A 17,900-nucleotide genomic window follows, 5' to 3' on the forward strand; every position below is an offset into this window, starting at 1 on the left:
GGCATAGTTCCATTTGCAGTTGGTGTCTTTGGACAACAAGAAGAAATTTTCTCTTGAGGATATATCTCAGTATCAGACAAATGGCTGTGAAAGAAAATGTTGATCCTGTCCCATCTTGTACTGTTAAAATTCTTAATTCTTCTCATGGCAGCTGGTACTGCAATGTTAACTTCTTGATTATTTTCTTAAAGCAGTCTTTCATACTGTGTACTTGTATGTCCTGATAGGATGTTCCTAAAGGAAGCATTTTTATGGCTGGGATATGGAGTAGCCCGGATTTGCAACTGTTTCTGCTGCAGATACTTGATAGGCCTTCCTTAGTCCAATTGGCAAAGACAAAGTAAGAAGTGCACAATTAGCTAGGATATGTAGTTGGCATTCGCAACACTTCATACTGTGAAGTGAATAAATTTGCTTATTTCTAACAGTGGAGGACCAATAATGCTGTGGATTTTTAAACAAGATTTCTAAAAGCAAGAGTTACACTCCTTTTTATTAGGATAATCTACCTTAATTCTCTGCTCACGCTCCCTGATATTGCAACTATATTATCCAGTGTTTTAGTTCTAACACTGATTATGATGTAGACCTGTATCATATGGTTCTAGTGAGACATAATTTATTCAGAACAGAAATCTCAACTCAGTTCATTCTGGTGTGCCTGGAGCTCTGAGCTGAGAGGATTCTGCCCAAATTTAAAACAGTTGCCATTTGGTGTGGGTCACACCAAAAAGGCATTGTGGTTGAAGCAGGAGCTTCTTCATATTTCTGATGCTCTGAAAGTGTGCGTAAGTGAAAGGCACACATGAATAAATGGGAAGAATGCAAATTGCTGACCTGCTGAAAGCAGTCATGTCCCCCCTTCATCCAAATGAGCTGCTTGACAGTAGTTCAGGCTCCTGTGCCCTGCTGGGCTGAAGGCTCTCTTGTGGGCTGTCCCACTTCCCGTGCCTTGCTGGATCCCTGCCTGCCTTGTGTCCTTGTGGAGACAAGGGCATGAAGCTGACTTAGCTAGTGATCAGTGGTGTTCTTTTGATTATTCACCCAGGGTAGTCAAGTAAATTGCTGTTGCTGCTGTTTGGAGTTTCAGGGTTGCAAGTTAATGTTTTATAGATTATTTTACTGCTTTTCTTCTGTCTTCAGCTATATATCTTGCAGTCTTTGTCAATTTAGCCTATACCAATATTTGTTCCATATATAATCTTTCACTGCACTGTACCAGCACAATCTGTCCTTCATTTGAGTCCCTCCTCATTGTTTACCTTCATTTACTACATCCAATTTGTATGCTTAATTTAGACTGGAGACCCTGTAAGAAAGGCAATGTGCATTTATAAAATAATATCAGTGCATAATTCTTGGCTTTTTTCTTTCTCAAAGCATGCTCTGCATTACCAAGGTTACAAAAAACAAAGGCAAAAAAAAAAAAGCCCAGTTCTCTGCAGATTTCTTGAATTATAGATGCACACTTAAATAGCTTAAAATACACTGCTTGCTCTGTGAAGGTCACCTTTTTTCTGAAATATTATTTTATAAATGAATGTGCTGGGATTTTAGAAACATGGAATTGGCCAGATGTACCCAATCAATACCTTTCACAAAACTGCTAAAAATATGTACTTGCAGAATACTGCATGTTGATGACATAGCATTTATTCTTATTAGAATAAATTGGATTTTTCAAACATGAGAGTTCCGTTAAAGTTATTGACCACTTCATACATACTGAAGAAAGAAAAATAGTGATAAATTGGCTAAGACTGATATTAGTATAATGGTCTGGAGAATTTGAACAAGTGGAATGCTAACTTCAATCCCCAACTTTTGCCCAGCACAAAAAAAAAACCCAAAAAGAACTTAGCTCTTCCAGCTTTTTGTTAGAAAATGGCATATTTCATTCCAAGGAGAAAAATGTACAAGGAAGGGCATTCTTCCAAACCACAGAACAGACATCATGCTAATCTGGCCTTCACTCAGTAATCTTTAGGTATACTCCCATTCTGGCCAAATAAAAAGCATGCAAAACATGTGTAATACACACAAATAAAAGCTTGAAAGCAGTAGGTTTTGCAAGACAGGATGAGAACAATTTTTCGCTATCCATTAGTGCTAGAAACAGCAGTCAGGTGAGATTAGATTTTTTAGTTTACATGTCTCATTTCTTGTCATAAATTTAAATTTATGACAAGTGATAAATTTAATTCAAACTAATATGAAGAACAAAATACAATTCAGAAAATAAGGCACAAAATAAAATGAGAAAATGACTACTTAAAATTATGTCATAAGAATTAATACCCAAAAAAACCAGTTGTGGAATCTTGTTATTTAAAATCAAATTGCCTGTATTCATAATGATAAATTATATTTTTAAGTTGACAGGCTGATTCTGCCAGCTGATCATTACTTTGAGCTGGTTTTGGGTCTCCCTTTCATCTCAGGTGTGGTAAGTCATAAGCCATCTACACATATTTACAGACGGGTAGGGGGCTGGGGCAAACAGGGCTTGAGGCAAGCACAGTGTGCTTGGCATGTTTATGGTCTTCTTTGACTGCAGTGTACAGTGCAGCTGTTGCCAGGGCCTATTCCCCTGGGAGCCAGGTTAAGGACATCACCAGGAACCTTCCCAACCTTGGACTGCTACCTGTTATCGTTGCTCTGTGTGAGTGGTGATGGAGCTGCAATGTGTAGTCCAAGTGCAACCAAAAGAGATTTCAGGGCCCTTGGCATGGTTGGTAGTGGAATCTGGAGGACAGGTGCTTCTTTCCTCTGTCTTTCCAGTTCCAGGCAGCTACATGGGATGAAACAAATGGGACCATACCGTTAAAACATGCTCTGTGACTGGTGCTACTAACAGTTTTGGATTTTTCAATAATGGGATGGCCTACACAGCACCAGACATCCTGGTGTCAGATGGGATTCCCATTTCTCAAAGGGGGAAGGGAGGTCTTTCCTCATGAGCTGGTGGCGCAATGACAGAGCTTTAAGCTAGACTTGGCAAGGGAGAGGGATAATAGCAGGACTGCATGTGACAAGCTGTGGGATGACACACCAAGGTTAGAAGGACAGGGTGCTGGTGAGAGCCCTCAGCCTGTTGCTCTGAGATCTGCTGGCTACACTGAAGCACCTGAAGCTCTACAAAGATGAGCCATATAGAGGCAGCCAGCCAGAAAAGGAAGATCAAGGAAAGTGTCCTGCCCATGATGAGCAAAGCTGGCAAATGGATGACAAGGGGAAGGCTGATTTACTCAACAATGCCATGGAATAGATGCTCCTGCAAGCTGTATTAAGGCACGTAGAGGACAGGGACGTGATTTGAGACAGCCCCCATGGCTTCAACAAAGGCAAGTCCTGCCTGACCCACCTAGTGGCCACATCAAATGATTCTGTTCCTATACTCCACTCTGGTGCAGTTCTGGCTTCAGCTTTGGAGCCCTCAGCACAGGAAATACATGGACGTATTGGAGCAGGTCCAGAGGAGGGCCACAAAAAATAATAATAAGCATAGGACACCTCTGCTGTGATCAAAGACTGAAGGAATTGGAGTTGTTCAACCTGGAGAAGACTCTGGGGGGACCTTGCTGTGGCCTTTCAGGGCTGAAAATTGTCCTGGGGTGACGTTATGATTCTTGTATCCCCATTCACCTGTTCTGTGCCTTTAAGACCGACTCTGAAGAGTGGAAGTTTTGTTTGGGTTTCTCTGATCAGGAACACAGAGACAAGCAGTACATAAGGCTGTTTTTTCACTTCTGGCTTGCTTGCTGCTTTTGCTTGCTCTCTTTTTCTGCTCTTGCTGCTGCTCTGTTTTTGCCTCTGCTTATTAGCTAAACAGTCCATATTCCTTCCTGGACTGTTTCTCCTCTCCTGTTTCTGTGATCATTTTGAACCTGCTTCAGACTGGGACCTGGGAACACCGAAGGTTCGGCTGCAGCAGCTGGCCCAGCGCCGGAGGGACTGAGAACAGAGCAACCACCCCCGAAAGAGACTTTCTGATTTTGCCATCTTTCTCAGAGCGGTGTCATCAGGTATTGTTCATTTTGTGTGCTGGGGGGTGTGGGGCCAGTCAAATAAACAGGTTCTTTCCACCTCTCTCCAAGGAATTTTTTCCCAAACCGGTTGGGGGGAGGGGCCGTGTGGGTTTCACTTTCTGGAGGGGCCCTCCTTTGCAGATTCTTTAACAAATTTGCCCTAAACCAGGACAAAATTTAACAGGACTTGTAGTGGTAGCAGTGAAGGAGTGTGGAAGATGAGACAGCTACAGAAGCTGAGCTGGGTAGTGCTGCTGACCTCTTGGCCCTGGTACAGTGTAAACTGTGGGAGAGATAAACTCAAGGCAAGAACAAAAGTGAAGACATCATGTCTGGTCACTCTGATGAGAGAAGATGGAACAAGGGCATTGCTGGCACAAAAGAAATAACAGGGACTTGATAAACAAAAAGATTTTGTTGCTATGTTAACAGGGGCAAAGGGGTCTGAGTAGCAAATTTTGCATGGAATTTAGAGAACTATAAATACTGGTGATTAGTGTAATAAACTGGCTTTGCTTGCATAGTATGGTCTGTGTCTCTCAATCCCAGCAAAGGAGTAATGATTTTAGACTAAAAAGGATAGATTCAGACTAGATATAAGGAAGAAATGTCCCCCACAATGAGGGTGGTGGAACACTGGAACATTTAAGACCTGCCCAGAGAGGTGGTAAGATGCCCCATTTGTGGGAACATGCAAGGTCAGGTTGAACAGAGTTCTGAGTAACATGATCTGGTTGAAAATATCCCTGCTCACTACAGGGGAGGGTTGGACTAGAAGATTTTTAAAGGTCCCTTTCAACCCAAACTGACCTATGATAATCCACATGTTGACAAAATATCAGGTTCTTATCTGTACCGAAAATATCTGCTACCTTCTTAAGACACCTAGAAAACATCTGGAGAATAATATGGATGGGTTAAAAAGGCATTGAGATATTATGTTTAAAAAAGTGACAGAGAGAAATAGGGAAATCAAGGCTGTGCTCCTGATATTCCTGATACCAGTTTGTGCCCAAGTATTGCAATATGCTCCAAAAGGATGTGAATATTACAGGTAGATGGTATAATTGCATATAGTCAGAGCAGAAATGAGGGAAGGGAAAGGCAGGATGAAGAGGAAGACAGGATGAAGAGGAAGGGCCATAGTTGCTGGAACTCCAGCAATGAGAACTGGACTGCTCTGAGGGTGTGCCTGCAACTGATGGGGAGCAATCCCTCCCACGTCTGTTTTGTGTGTTCTGCAAGATCTGCAACCTAAGTGCTTCACACCACTTATGTGGGCTGAGCTGTTCCAGGGAGAGGTAAGCTAACCTGGAAATGCTTTATGAGCATTCTGTGTAAATGCATTATGTATTATTCCTCTTTATGCATGAGGAAAGGCTGAGGGATGAGTGTCAGTGTGTGCTGGAGACCTCCTGTGCTGGCTCTGCAGAACTGCATTTCTTCTGGGAAGGCCTGAAGTTTATTTGGGTTTCTCTGTTAGTTACAGTGCTGCATGTCTCAGCCTAAAAAATCCTAACATGATTACTTAGTTATGGAGGAGGTATTTTGCCTGAAGATAGTGCTGCACAATTCTTCAATTTAAAGTAACAGTTTTGTAAAGAAAATTAAGAAGAGACTCTTAAGAGACTCTTAAAAAAATAGCTGAATTTTAGAAAATTGTATGGTATCCACACATGGTAACTACTTGTGTATTAAAGAGCTGTGTTTACTGTAGAGTAAACTTCAGATATGCTGAAATTGCAGGAGGGTTTTTTGTCTCTCTTCTCTTTTTTTGGCCTCTTTGGTCATGAGGCAGCCCTGAGTTCCTGGCAATGGTTAGCATGTCTCCAAGGAGAATGGAAGAGTTGAGAATGTGATGTTCTTACCTGTCTAATCCTACTTAAACTATTACAAATAACACAGCTTCGATGTCTTTATTACTCCATTTTGAGAAGTGTGCTTCAAGCCCAAGTTCTGGGAGCACACGTATCCTGTTTACATTTAGAGATTGTTACTCGGAAGATGAAACCTGTGATGTGAGGTGAGTGAATGAAATAATTCTTTTCAGTACTTCCAGGAACCTCTGTGTATGTGTCCAAACCTTATTGCATCAAAAATATGCTTTTATCACAGGAAAACATTGTCACTAGCCAATAAGTAATCTCTAGAGCTGAGGTCTCTTTTCTGGAATGAAATATTTGTCTCTGTAAACTTATTTCAATTATATTAACTTTCCAGTATAAGTTCATGGATGCCACTTCTGATTGTTTGAATGTTAGAACTTTTTGGTTACAGTAGGTGTCTATGTTAGGTGCTGTTCCGCCCCAGTATCAAAAGACAACCTAAAAATGAGACAGCAACTGCAAAGTGAGAAAGAAAATACTTTTTTTTTTTTTAAGTCTTGCCTCCTGCATAGATTTTCTGATATTTCAAGCCAAATAAGCTTTTCCATGCAATTTCCTATACATCAACAGAATACTGAAATTAATCCCAGGTGTGCCGTCACATTTCAAAGAGATGAGAGTTGTATATGAGTACAATATAGTGTAGTAAATTTTGCTTATTCAAGAATAGACATTATATCTTAAACAAATCATTAAAATGATCAACATTTATGGATTTGCTTCAAAAATTACTAAATCCTTGGGGAAGCAGTTGCCTTCTGCAAAACATGCTATTAAGAAGCCTGTTTCAAGCTGCTTCATTATAATATCAGTAATGGGAAGCAAAAATCTGGGCACTGGAGTTTTTTTTGGAAAAAACATGCACCAAATGCTGTGAGCCTTGTTTAGAAAAACAACATCATGCAAGCTGACAGCAGGTGGCTCTTTTCAACTTGAACTATCAGCAACAAGTGTGTGACTGAATTTTCTTGGCGCTCAGCAGGCCATCTTGGATGGGGACTAGCATGCAGACACTTGGCAAACAGGCCAATTATTCCCACTAGCTTTGCTTCCAAACTGATGTTCCACTTGACTACTTGGTCATTGCCTTTAGATGAAAAAAACGAAATTTGCAAATATACTTTAGTAGTGGAAGACACATAGGAACAGTGATGTATTAGGAGTTGCCAATAGCAAGACAAAAAATCTTCGCTCTGGAAGGTAACAAGAGCTGTGGTAAACTTCAAAATCTGTCATAAACTAGAATAGCTCTAAAGATCTCAAAATCAAGGTAAATGCTGCTCAGCAGAATGGTTTTTGGAAAGCCTAAAGAAGAAACAAACAGTTCATAAAAGATTGAAGCAAAAATTTTCCTTTTCAAATAATGTAAAGTGTTTTCATTTTTACTCATCACTGAACACAGTTCTGCCTTTAAGCTACTTGACATTTGGAATGGCTTTCTGTGTCTCTGCTTGCCAACTCCTTGTGCTTGATGTTTAGCTGTGCCTGCGTACATGTTCTTGCCTGCTAAAAGCATGTAACATTTGCAAGTCATAGCATGTGTAAGTTTTGACACGATAACAGGCTGAGGTTGGAAGGGACTTCTGGAGGTCATCTGCTTAAACTCACCTGTTTAAACATGATCACCTACAGCCAGTTGCCCAGGGCCATGGCCAGATGGCTTTTGAATATCTCCACAAGGAAGACTATATCTCTCTATGCAACCTCTGCTGGTGCTCATTAACCCCTGCAGTAAAAAAGTACTTCTTTGTGTTTAGAGGGTCTCTTTTGTTCCAGTTTGTGCCCATTGTCTCTGGTTTTCTCACTGGGCGTCACTGAAAATTGCCTGGTTTTGTCACCTTTACACCCTCCCTCCATATATGTGCACATATATGTGATCCACCTTGAAACCTCTCTTGTCCAGGCCAAACATAGAATCATAGAAAAAACAGCCACTCTCAACCCTTCCTAAGAGTAAAAATGTGCCATTCCCTTAATTATCTTAGTGATACATCATTGGAGTTTCTCTAACGTGTCATGTCTCTCTTGCACTGGGGATGCAGTAGTCCAGGCATTACTTCACAAGTGCTGAGAAGAGGGGAAGAACCAACTGCCTCAACCTGCTGTCAACACACCTAATGCAGTCCAGGAATCCTCTATCCTTTACTGCAAGTGCACATTGCTGGTTCATGGTCAGCTTGGTGTCCACGGGGTCCCCCAGGTCCTCTTCCTCAAAGCTGCTTCTCACCTGAGTAACCATCAACATACAATGGTGCATAGAGTTGTTCTTCCCCAGACCCAGGACTTTGCACTTACCCTTATTGAACTTTATGAGGATCCTGGCAGCCCATTTCTCCAGACTGTCCGAGTCCTTCTGGATGGCAGTGCAAGCCTCCACCGTATCCTCCACACCTCTCAGCTCAGCGTCACCAGCAAACCTGCTGAGGGTCCACTCTGCCCCATCATCCAAACCATTATTGAAAATGTTGTACAGAAGTGTTGACCTAAAAGACATACTGCTTATTTATTGCTCTTCAGCTAGATTTCAATCAATTTCCATTCCCTGGGCCAGGATATTCAGCCTGTTTCCACTCCATCTCATTGCTTGTTCAGTTTTCTCTACGAGGTTCTTGTATGAGACAATGTCAAAAACTTTATTGTTGTCCAGGTAAACAATATCTATTTCTCTCCTTCCATCTATTTGACCAGTCATTTTAGAAGTTTTTCTCCTTGGTATTGAGCATTACTTCCTCTGAGTGATGCTGATGACTCCTTTAAAACTCTTGTCTTTGATATGACTGGAAACAGTTTCTGGGAATTGTTACTCCATCATATTGCCAGGGACTGAGGTGAGGCTGATTGGACCTGGAGTCCTCATTCTTGGAGACAGGAGGGATATTTACTTTTCATCAGTCCTTGAGTATTTCTCCTAATTGCCAATGATCAAAGAATATCAAAAGTGGCATTGTGATGATAACTACCTGCTCTCTCAGCACTTACAGGTTGTCATGGACTTGTAGGACATCAGGACCCATAGACTTGGGTAAATCCAGGTTGGCCAAGTAGTTCTTGACTTCATCACCTCCTACCAAGGACACAGCTTCCTTGCTACAGATTTTCCCCATGATGTCTGGCAGCTGGGGGTCCCGAAGGCCAGACTTGCTTGAATAGGCTGCGGTGAAGGCAGCATTTGGTACATCAGCCTTTTTCAATGTCCTCTATCACCAAGGACTCTGCTTCATTCAGCAGTGGGCCCATATTTGCATATAAGTGCATGTGTAATAAAGCTCCTAAAATATTAATGGGCAATATTTTTGGAGAATTCACCTTTTAAGTAATTTACTGTATTACCATAAAGGTCTTGCTAGAAGCATTGTGTACTAGCAGAACTCTCTTCTGTTACTGAATTAACATAAGGGCCTTTTAATAAGTGAAACCGTCTCTTCTGTTTCACAATCTGTTACATTATAATCATGTTTTACATACTGTTATTGCTGTTGGGGATAGATCCAGCTGGTACTTATTATCTCAACAGATTCATTGTATAATATGAAACACCATGTACTTGTATCAGTTGACTTATAGCCTATTTTAGGTATAGAAAAAATATAGCCTATTTTAATGGGAAGATAAAAAAAATGTTTTGAGAAAATTAGGTGAGCTTTTTACGTTTCTTATTTTTTTTTTCCTTATTGGTATTTCTAGGATTTATTCAAGAATTTTTATCTTTTTTTTTTCCTGTGGAATAACATCAGCCAAATTTCAAGTGCCTTCAGTACATTATACATCTCTGTGTGCACAGCTTGCGATGTATACTTGGAAGCTGGGAATGTTTGCAGCTGCAAAACTGTCACATGCAGGTTTTAAAAATGCTGTAGTTATGTTTCAAAGTAATATTTATTAGCAGATTCATTCACAAGCCTGACAAAAAGCTTCTGCCTTCAAACAATGTACTTCTTACAGTCATCATCCTAATGTTGGAGAGTCTAATAATAAGTTTTCAATCCTAAAATATGAGGGTATAATTGAATAGAAATAGGTCTATTTTAAGAAGAAATTACTTCTCAGATGACAAGTTTCACACATCCAAAATAGGACGTAAACTGGTGCATCCTTTGTGCAGAATTATTAGACATTTTGATGAAAAATATTTGAGTTTGAGTTTCTTTTTATTAGCAAAATTATCTTTTTTCTGCTTTTCCTTTCTGTGTGTCCCTTCCTACCCCACAGTGAGCAGTTTCCCAGAGTTACTTAAATCAATCTAAGCCCCATCTTGGGAAAGCTGTTCTCACTTTGTGTTAGCACAGACATTTGATATGCCAGATACAGAAACTGATGTGAGTGGAAGCAGCCTCAGGGAAAAAAAGTGTAGCTGGATCAGTTTCCCAGAGCAGGGGTAACACAGCTGAAGAAAAAGTAATCTGTGGCCAGGGAGGGTGTGGTGCAGAGCAAAACGATCCCATTTTGGCAACTGCAGCCTTCACTGATGTTATCATTCTTTATCTCTCCAGGTTCGGCTGTCTTTGCACGGACACTGGCTGACTCATTGATCTGTGGAAATACCTAGCCCAGCACTTGACTGGTCCTGCCACCTCTCGCAGCCTCCTGCCCTGTCCCCAGGCCCAGGCAGGTGGTGCAGCCAGGTGTGCACAGGAGTGCAGGGCTCTGCCTGTGTGGCGGAGGCGGCTTGCTCCCCAGTCTTATACAGTGCTGGGTCAGATGATGACATACTCACACTGCAGCCAAGCTGTTTGTTCCAATAGCTTTTTCTGGAAATGATGTGACACTGCAAGTGGATCTTCAAAGAAGAATAAGAAGGGAGAAACTGGTACTGTATTAAACATGAGGTTTACTTTCTCCATTTAGACATTAGATGCAAATGCAAGTGATATATGCTAATATTAGTCTAGGTACTTTCCTTGTATTTCATCTGTGCTCTTTCTTGTCTTTTACTTAAGCCACCTGTGTGTACATATGACAACACATTTGTACTCTCTGTATGTATTTAGCAAGTGAGCCCAGTGAATTTTTGATTTCATCTATGGTGTTTTCTTCTCGGCATAAACTGAAGTCATGTTTTTAGTGCAAAGGCAAAAGGTTCATCTTGCTTTCAGCAGAGAGGGACTCCTGATTGCAGTTACATAAAAATCCAAAGGAGGTGAGTAAATAGTTCATAAAAGTGACTCTGAACTCATTAAAGTAAGATTAAGATAAAATTCCAACATAGATTGTGTAATGAAAATAATGCTAAATTTAATAAACTCTCTTAACTCACTGCCAAAAAAACCCCCAAACCCACCACAACAAAAAAAAAAAAAAAAAAAACCAAAAAAAAACCCCAAAAAACCCAATAAAACCCCCCAAAAAACCAAACAAATAAAAACTAAACAAAAGTTTAGTTCTCAGTTTTAGGTAGCTGATTTCAAATCAGTTAACTTCAGTTTGCTTTCTCAGAAGTTAAGAGCTAAACTCAGGTATCCAAAAAGGTAGAGGAATTAAGTCAATCATAATGTTTAATATCACATCAAAACCCCAAGACTTTGTCAGTAAAGTGTTATGAGGGAATGCAAGGATACATATTTTAAGGAAATGGGTGTCTGTGAAGAACATGAGACTATCTTTGATGAAAACCCTCAAGTGTGAAAGAGAGAGGACACTGCCATTCAAAGTCATTCACTACTCTATGAGAGACTTTGTAAAATTCTTGGTACTACAAGAAGTTAACTCAGGTGAAATTACATTTATTGCCAAACTGGGCACATTAACCTAATATGTCAGTGCTATTTATCTTACAGAATAGTTTACAGAGAGGGCCCACCTAGGGTCTGCAGCTTGATTTTGACCATAACTTAGAAGGCCTGCTCAGGGGCAGAGTTAACCAATAATGTTGTGCTTGTACCTGGCAACTGGGTTGACAGGGTCCTTGTGATGCCTGGCTGAAAGTGAATATTTCTTGGGATAATTTGAAAAGCAGTATGCTCCTCCTGAGATCATACCTTTTTTTATGGTTGTATGTGTGCTGTAGAAGGTAGTATTGACACTTGTATCAGCAGGTAGAACACTGTTGAAATAGTTCTTGGTGCCCACAGAGAACTCCAGCAACAGCAGCCACCTGTGCACCTGCAACTCCCAGGCTGAGGATCTGTGTTTTCTTTTGTTTGTTCTAAAAAGATTCAGCTGAAGGATGTTGTTGCAGTCATGCAAGAGAGAGGTAGATGATTAGTAGACTTAACATAGTGGCTGTTTGAGCTAGGAGAGATGAAGAAGCATTTAATACTTTTAACTTGGGTTTGTCTGCAATCTAAATTTATTCTCCTTCTCTATGGAGCTCTTTGAGCTTTCAGAAGGGAAACTAATAATCGCTTTTTTTGGTCTCTGTTTATGTACATATAGGTGTGTGAGTTCTGAGTTTTATCTTAATTAACACATCTCTTCTAATGCTGCAGATAATTCAATTCAGCCCTAAGATGCTCGGGATTTCTCTCTTTATATATGTATATCTGTCCTAGGCAGAATGAATATTTTTTACTGCAACACAGATGAATCCAACACACAAAGTAACTTTTAAGACCAGTTAATCCAGTGTTAGCAATTCTTCCTGGAAAATGAAGCTTAGTAGTGTTTGTGGAATAAACACAGAGCTAGAATTCAGGTCTGAAAATCATTTTATTTGGAAAGAGTTCCGGCTCATTGTTTTCTATTAGTTTGGATTATCGCAAGGTGGGGGAGAGTGGGAGAGGATGACTTTAAATTTGAAGCACCCGTTGCATGAATGTGATGCCGATTTAGAGAGCCGGTTTATTTCTGTTTCGGTTTCTCCGAGACGTTTGCAGTTTTCCTCCCTGCGGCCGCTCCCAGCCGCGGTGAGCGGGCGCCGCGCAGCGGTGACTGGCGGAACTGCAGAGCAGCTCCTCCCCCGGGCCGGGGAACGCGCGGGAAGTTCGCAGCCAGGGGACGCTGCAATCCAAGGGGAATTTAAGGATACGTATCTAAACAAGCCGCTGTTCTGTAGATTACCGCTTCTGCAATCTAAACATCACCTCTTTCTGTAAGCCTTCAAACGTAAAATCCGTAGGTAAGTTACATGTTAAAAGGCATACAGCTGCCAACAGCTCCACATGACATGGAGCATATGGTATACTGGTTAGTACCTTCCCTAATTATTTTTGCACTTAATAAAAAAAAAAAAATCACAAAAACAAAACAAACCTCAAAAAAACAAAACCCCGAACCAGAACCTCTTACCATTTTGAACTATCTATCCTCTATATTATCTAACTGGGTAATATAATGTTGCAGGCTCACAGGCTTGCATCCTGCACAGAGTTGCTTTCCTTCTATGTACTCTGCATTTTTAGAGCAAAATACTGATATAACTAAACTCCAAATAGTGAGCCAGGGAGATTAGATGAATAAGCATTAACATGAATTTTTATCAAGTAATTGTCTGTGTCTGCTCTCCATTCAGACTATTGAATCAAGTCCCTGGTTTTTTTGGTGTAAAGTTAAGTGACTTTTAGATATCCACATTCAGGATCTCTGTCTGAAAGGGCTCTCACTCTTGGAGCTAAGTTCAACTGTGCCTGCATCAAGTATTTATTGGAGGTGCCGCAGGGAATCCCATCTGGTCTATGAAAGGTGTCTGGCATTGCAGCGAGCATGTGTATACTATACTTGGACACAAGCTAGGGGCAAATAAACTGAGTCCTAAATTTTTTTTTCACCCAAAATAGCTACTACAAATACCAGCTGTTCTGTGACATGAACCTGTTTCTTTCTTTTTCTAGTCTTTTCTTAAAGCCATCATATCAGCCAAGAAACATTTGCTGACTTATTCTTTGTTACATCTGATATTCTAAATCAAGTTTTGATTTTAGCCTACCAAAATACTGAATGCTACAGTAGCTAAGCTGTGTTGCTATAATATTGCCACACTATAAATTCCATTGTTTCCACAAGCTTTACTGCTTAAATATGTCCAAAGTGACCTAGAAGCTTCTGATAACTGAGCTGTATAACTGATTTGAACAGCCCAGGCCTTGCTGTGTTGGAAGGAATGACTGCAAGGATCCTGTTTCTGCAGAGAGAGACTGAGTTGACTGCATAGGTAGACTATCAATATAGGGACATATTACCTTGAGTTATGCAAACATAATGTTCTGTTGAAAGATGTATTTACAATGAAAATGGTGTAAGTACCCTTACACTGCCATGAATCAGCATTGAGTGCAAGTGATTTAACTTAAATTTCCGTTTTGGAAAAGGGTCTCTGGTGTGAAACAGCTACACGTTTGCTTTTGCTACCTAGTATTTATCGTGTGGCAGCACTCAAGAGATCCAACTCAGAACGGACTCCTTTGTAGCTTGAATGGTTATAAAAATATACATGTAAAAAGACAATGCCTGGCTGAAAAGAAATCTAATATTAAGGTCTGGATTTAATCAAAATCAAAAGTCACTGGTCAGAAGCATCTGAGTAGGAGGGAGCTTGATGTTCAAGGACTGAGCTGATGTCAGTGTGCCAATGCATATTGCTGTGTTCTTTTTAGATCAATCTGCTGACTATTCCTACCTGCTGTACTTTGCTTTGCATCCTGGAGCAGTCTCAAAGTGAGTGAAATGGATTCCTCTTGGGTGAAATATGGACAGAAGTGCTCCAGGAACCATTCAATGTTCTCCAGACATAGATGGGTGTTCTGTTAGTGAGGAAAAGTCTGAAATGAATAAACAGACAAACCCTAACCATGTCTGGTGTGGATGTCAGGTCCACAGGACCAAGTAGTTTTCATTAAAAAAATTTCCTCCTATTTTTCCACAGTGTCTCCTGGTAGTCTACAGTGTCATGCTCCCACATGCTGTCATGCTTCATTGGTAAGTTGTGACTTCAAAAAAGGTTGTCTTGGCTGACAGAGAATTAAAGCAGTGCTTGGCAAGATGTGAACTTCCCTGAAACTAGTTTTGGGTGAGTAGCCTGAAACTTGAAGTTAGAGTGAAGAAGCAGGGAGGTATAGTGAGTGGGAGAGGGGACCCCTTTCAAATACTCTTTTCTAATTCACCTAAGCCTCCCTGTCCCAAATGAAAGCATTGTCATGGATTCAAACTAGTGTATACAAGTGGACAGAATTCTCCCTCAAGAACGTATGTCAGATAAAAGAAATTTAAAATAGAGCCTACAAGAAAAGGAAAGATATCTTTATCCTAAGCTAGAGCAATTTATTTTCAAGTATATGTCTTCAGTTAATCACCTTCTGCTCTTTCCACAAACAAATTAGACATTGATTTTTGGGAGAAAGATCTTGTGTATATGTTCCTCATTAAATTACTGATGTTTCAATCGTAAATGTTTTTTTACTGGACTCAAGCAAATTGATTTGCACATGAATGATGATGCGTGACACAATAACAATGTATTAATAGTATCTTCTATGTTACTAGCAGTGATATTATTAGTATAATAGGATATTGTAGTTAGGACTGAAGGAATACATCTACTATGAGTTTACTTACCATATGAAAAAGGAATATCTGAGAGATCTTACACTCCTTTTATTAAAGTTTAATCTTGTATCAAAAATGACTAATATTTACAAGAGTCTTTGTAGTCTTGCATTACAAGATTTCTGCTCATGAGACAATTAGTGAAAGGAAGATGACTGTTTTTTTTTCTTCTTGGTTCATAGTCTTTAATGACATAAAATAACAATGTTAAAGGCACTTGTCTCTACAGTGTGGTAAAATTTTCTGCACTGTGTCAGTGTAGTCTATAATACTTACTTCCACAGGTGCCTAAAATGGAGGACCACCATGCTGCAATTCTAGAAGAACAAGAATTAAAGCTTACAAGAGTGGTTGCTGTTGGAATCTGTTATAATAGAGAAAATGAGATCAGGTGTTAGATATCTGTATTTGCTATGAAATCTAGCTCTCAGACTTTAGAGATGATGCAGTAGCAGTACTTGGTTGGTATGTGGGTAGGCAGGTGAATGATTCTTCACTGTACCCAAATGTTGCTGCCACTCTGTGGTCTCTGGACCTACCTGAAACACACAGAGTCATTATCAAACTTTTGGTGCTTGCTAATCAGGGGCGACCAGCCATGTGCATTTGGGTTCTCCCACTGAATATGAAAATACAGTAATGGTAGGCACTGTTCCCTGTGTGTGTCACCAGTAAGGCTGGAGTGTGGAGCAGTCTGTACTTTAGAGACATGTCCATAAGGAATTCTTTTAAGTATCCAGCAGCATCACCTCAAGACTCGTTCATCTGTGATTCTTACTCCACCATTAAGTTCCACAATTCCCCTCCTCTTCAGTATCCTTAGTGCTGAAGTGAAGGGTGTCTCACCACTACCAGTTGTTGAGAGCTAAATTCACCAGCTAGCAACATTAACAACTCCAGAAACTCTATAGATCAGCTACATTAAGTGTTTCATTTAGATAACATGAACTATTTTCTGTGCTGACAATGGTGCATTCAAGTTAATTATTTCAGGTAAATACTAATTAATTTTGTATTTTTGTATAGTTTTTTTTTTTTTTCTCTTTATTTAGTAGTAGCTCCCTCCCCTACTTGGAAAGGTTGTTTCTCTAGCCTCACCAGAGAAAGCTGATCTCCACTGACTGAGCACTGGGTGATACTGGAACGTGAAAGGAACAAACATGCTAACTCCAAAGATGGGAACATGTGGCAACAAGAACTTCTATTTTGTTGAGATTCACTCAAATCTCACCAGATTTCACCAGAAGGATGAGCTGTAAATAGTTGCACACCATTTTTTTCCTGTTACAGGGCATGACTTTTAAAGGGAACATGAGCCCTAGAGAAAATAGGTGATTGTAAGGAGTTAACAAAAGGCCACTGGAACGTTCAGAACTACACTAGCTACCTACAAATCTGACAAGAAAACTTGGCATTGGAAAATCTAATTGAGAGAACAGAATTATATTAGCACCTAGATAATTATGACATTGCAAAAATTCTTCAGACTTTCACAAAAGCCAAGAATACATGTTAAATTGAACAATATACCTCATGTTTTCTGCTAAAGGAAAAAAAAATGTTACCAGCAATATGGTATACAGAGAATTTTTTTTCTTGCACTGAAGAGAAAAAAGACCACAAATAAGTTACTTTTTGTGATATTGTATTTATTTCCTTGTGATAAACTCACCAGATACTCTTACAACTAAATAAGTCATCATGCTTAGCAAATTTTCTTTTGCCATATATTTCCTATTTTCCACATGCTGCAATATTTGACAATAGGACAAAGTTTGCTGAAAATAAATGCAGTAAATTGGTGGAAAAGTGAAGACTTGGACATGAAGTTGAAGACATGAAGAGCAAATCATCTCCAGTATAACAGTGTGTCCTGGTTCCAGCTAGGGTAGAGTTAATTTCTTCTCAGTAGCTGTTACAGTGCTATGTTTTGGATTCACAATGAGAATGGTGTTGATAACACGCTGGTGTTTTGGTTTTTTGCTAAGTCCAGTTTATTCTAAGTCAAGGACATTTTTTTCCCTGTCTCATGCTCTGAATGCAAAAAAACCAAACAGGGTGGGAGCATATCTGGAACTCGAACTGACCAAAGGAATATCCCACATCATAATGTCATGTCTGGTATATAAACAGGAGGGCGTTACCTGAAAATGGGGATAGGGTTTGGCTTCAGGAAGAGACGTCTGACATCGGTCAGCAGGTGCTGAACAATTGTATTGTGCATCAGTTGGTGTTTTTTCCCCCTTTTCATTATCATTGTTATTATTACTTAGCCTTACTATTGTATTCTTTATTTTCAATTATTAATCTATTCCTATCTCAACATAGAAGTTTTACTTCTCCTCCTGATTCCACTGGGATGAGGGGGGAAGAGAGGAGGGGTTGAGTGAGTGGCTGTTTGGTGTTTCATCTCCAGCTGGGCTTAAATCCATGACACAGACTATTGGGAAATGATATCAGAATAATTAAGGTCATACTAGCTAGAAGGAACATGAAAATCACTCTGATC

General features: G+C 40.0%; 1 long non-coding RNA gene across 3 annotated transcripts; it reads left to right on the forward strand.

Moving 5' to 3' along the window:
• The first annotated feature begins 1,591 nt into the window (after window positions 1-1,591).
• Window positions 1,592-15,406, forward strand: LOC141729158 (uncharacterized). 3 transcript variants are annotated; one of them, XR_012580431.1, is made up of 4 exons: window positions 1,592-4,025; window positions 10,405-10,721; window positions 14,443-14,503; window positions 14,712-15,406. It is a non-coding gene; the product is annotated as an uncharacterized LOC141729158 (long non-coding RNA). The 3 variants fall into 3 exon arrangements; XR_012580430.1 differs by having other exon boundaries at window positions 1,598-4,025; window positions 14,443-15,406; XR_012580429.1 differs by lacking the exon at window positions 14,443-14,503 and having other exon boundaries at window positions 1,617-4,025; window positions 14,712-15,405.
• The last annotated feature ends 2,494 nt before the right edge of the window (window positions 15,407-17,900 follow it).

The sequence above is a fragment of the Zonotrichia albicollis genome, chromosome 5 (assembly GCF_047830755.1).
Source record: "Zonotrichia albicollis isolate bZonAlb1 chromosome 5, bZonAlb1.hap1, whole genome shotgun sequence".
Taxonomy (NCBI): Eukaryota; Metazoa; Chordata; class Aves; order Passeriformes; family Passerellidae; genus Zonotrichia; species Zonotrichia albicollis.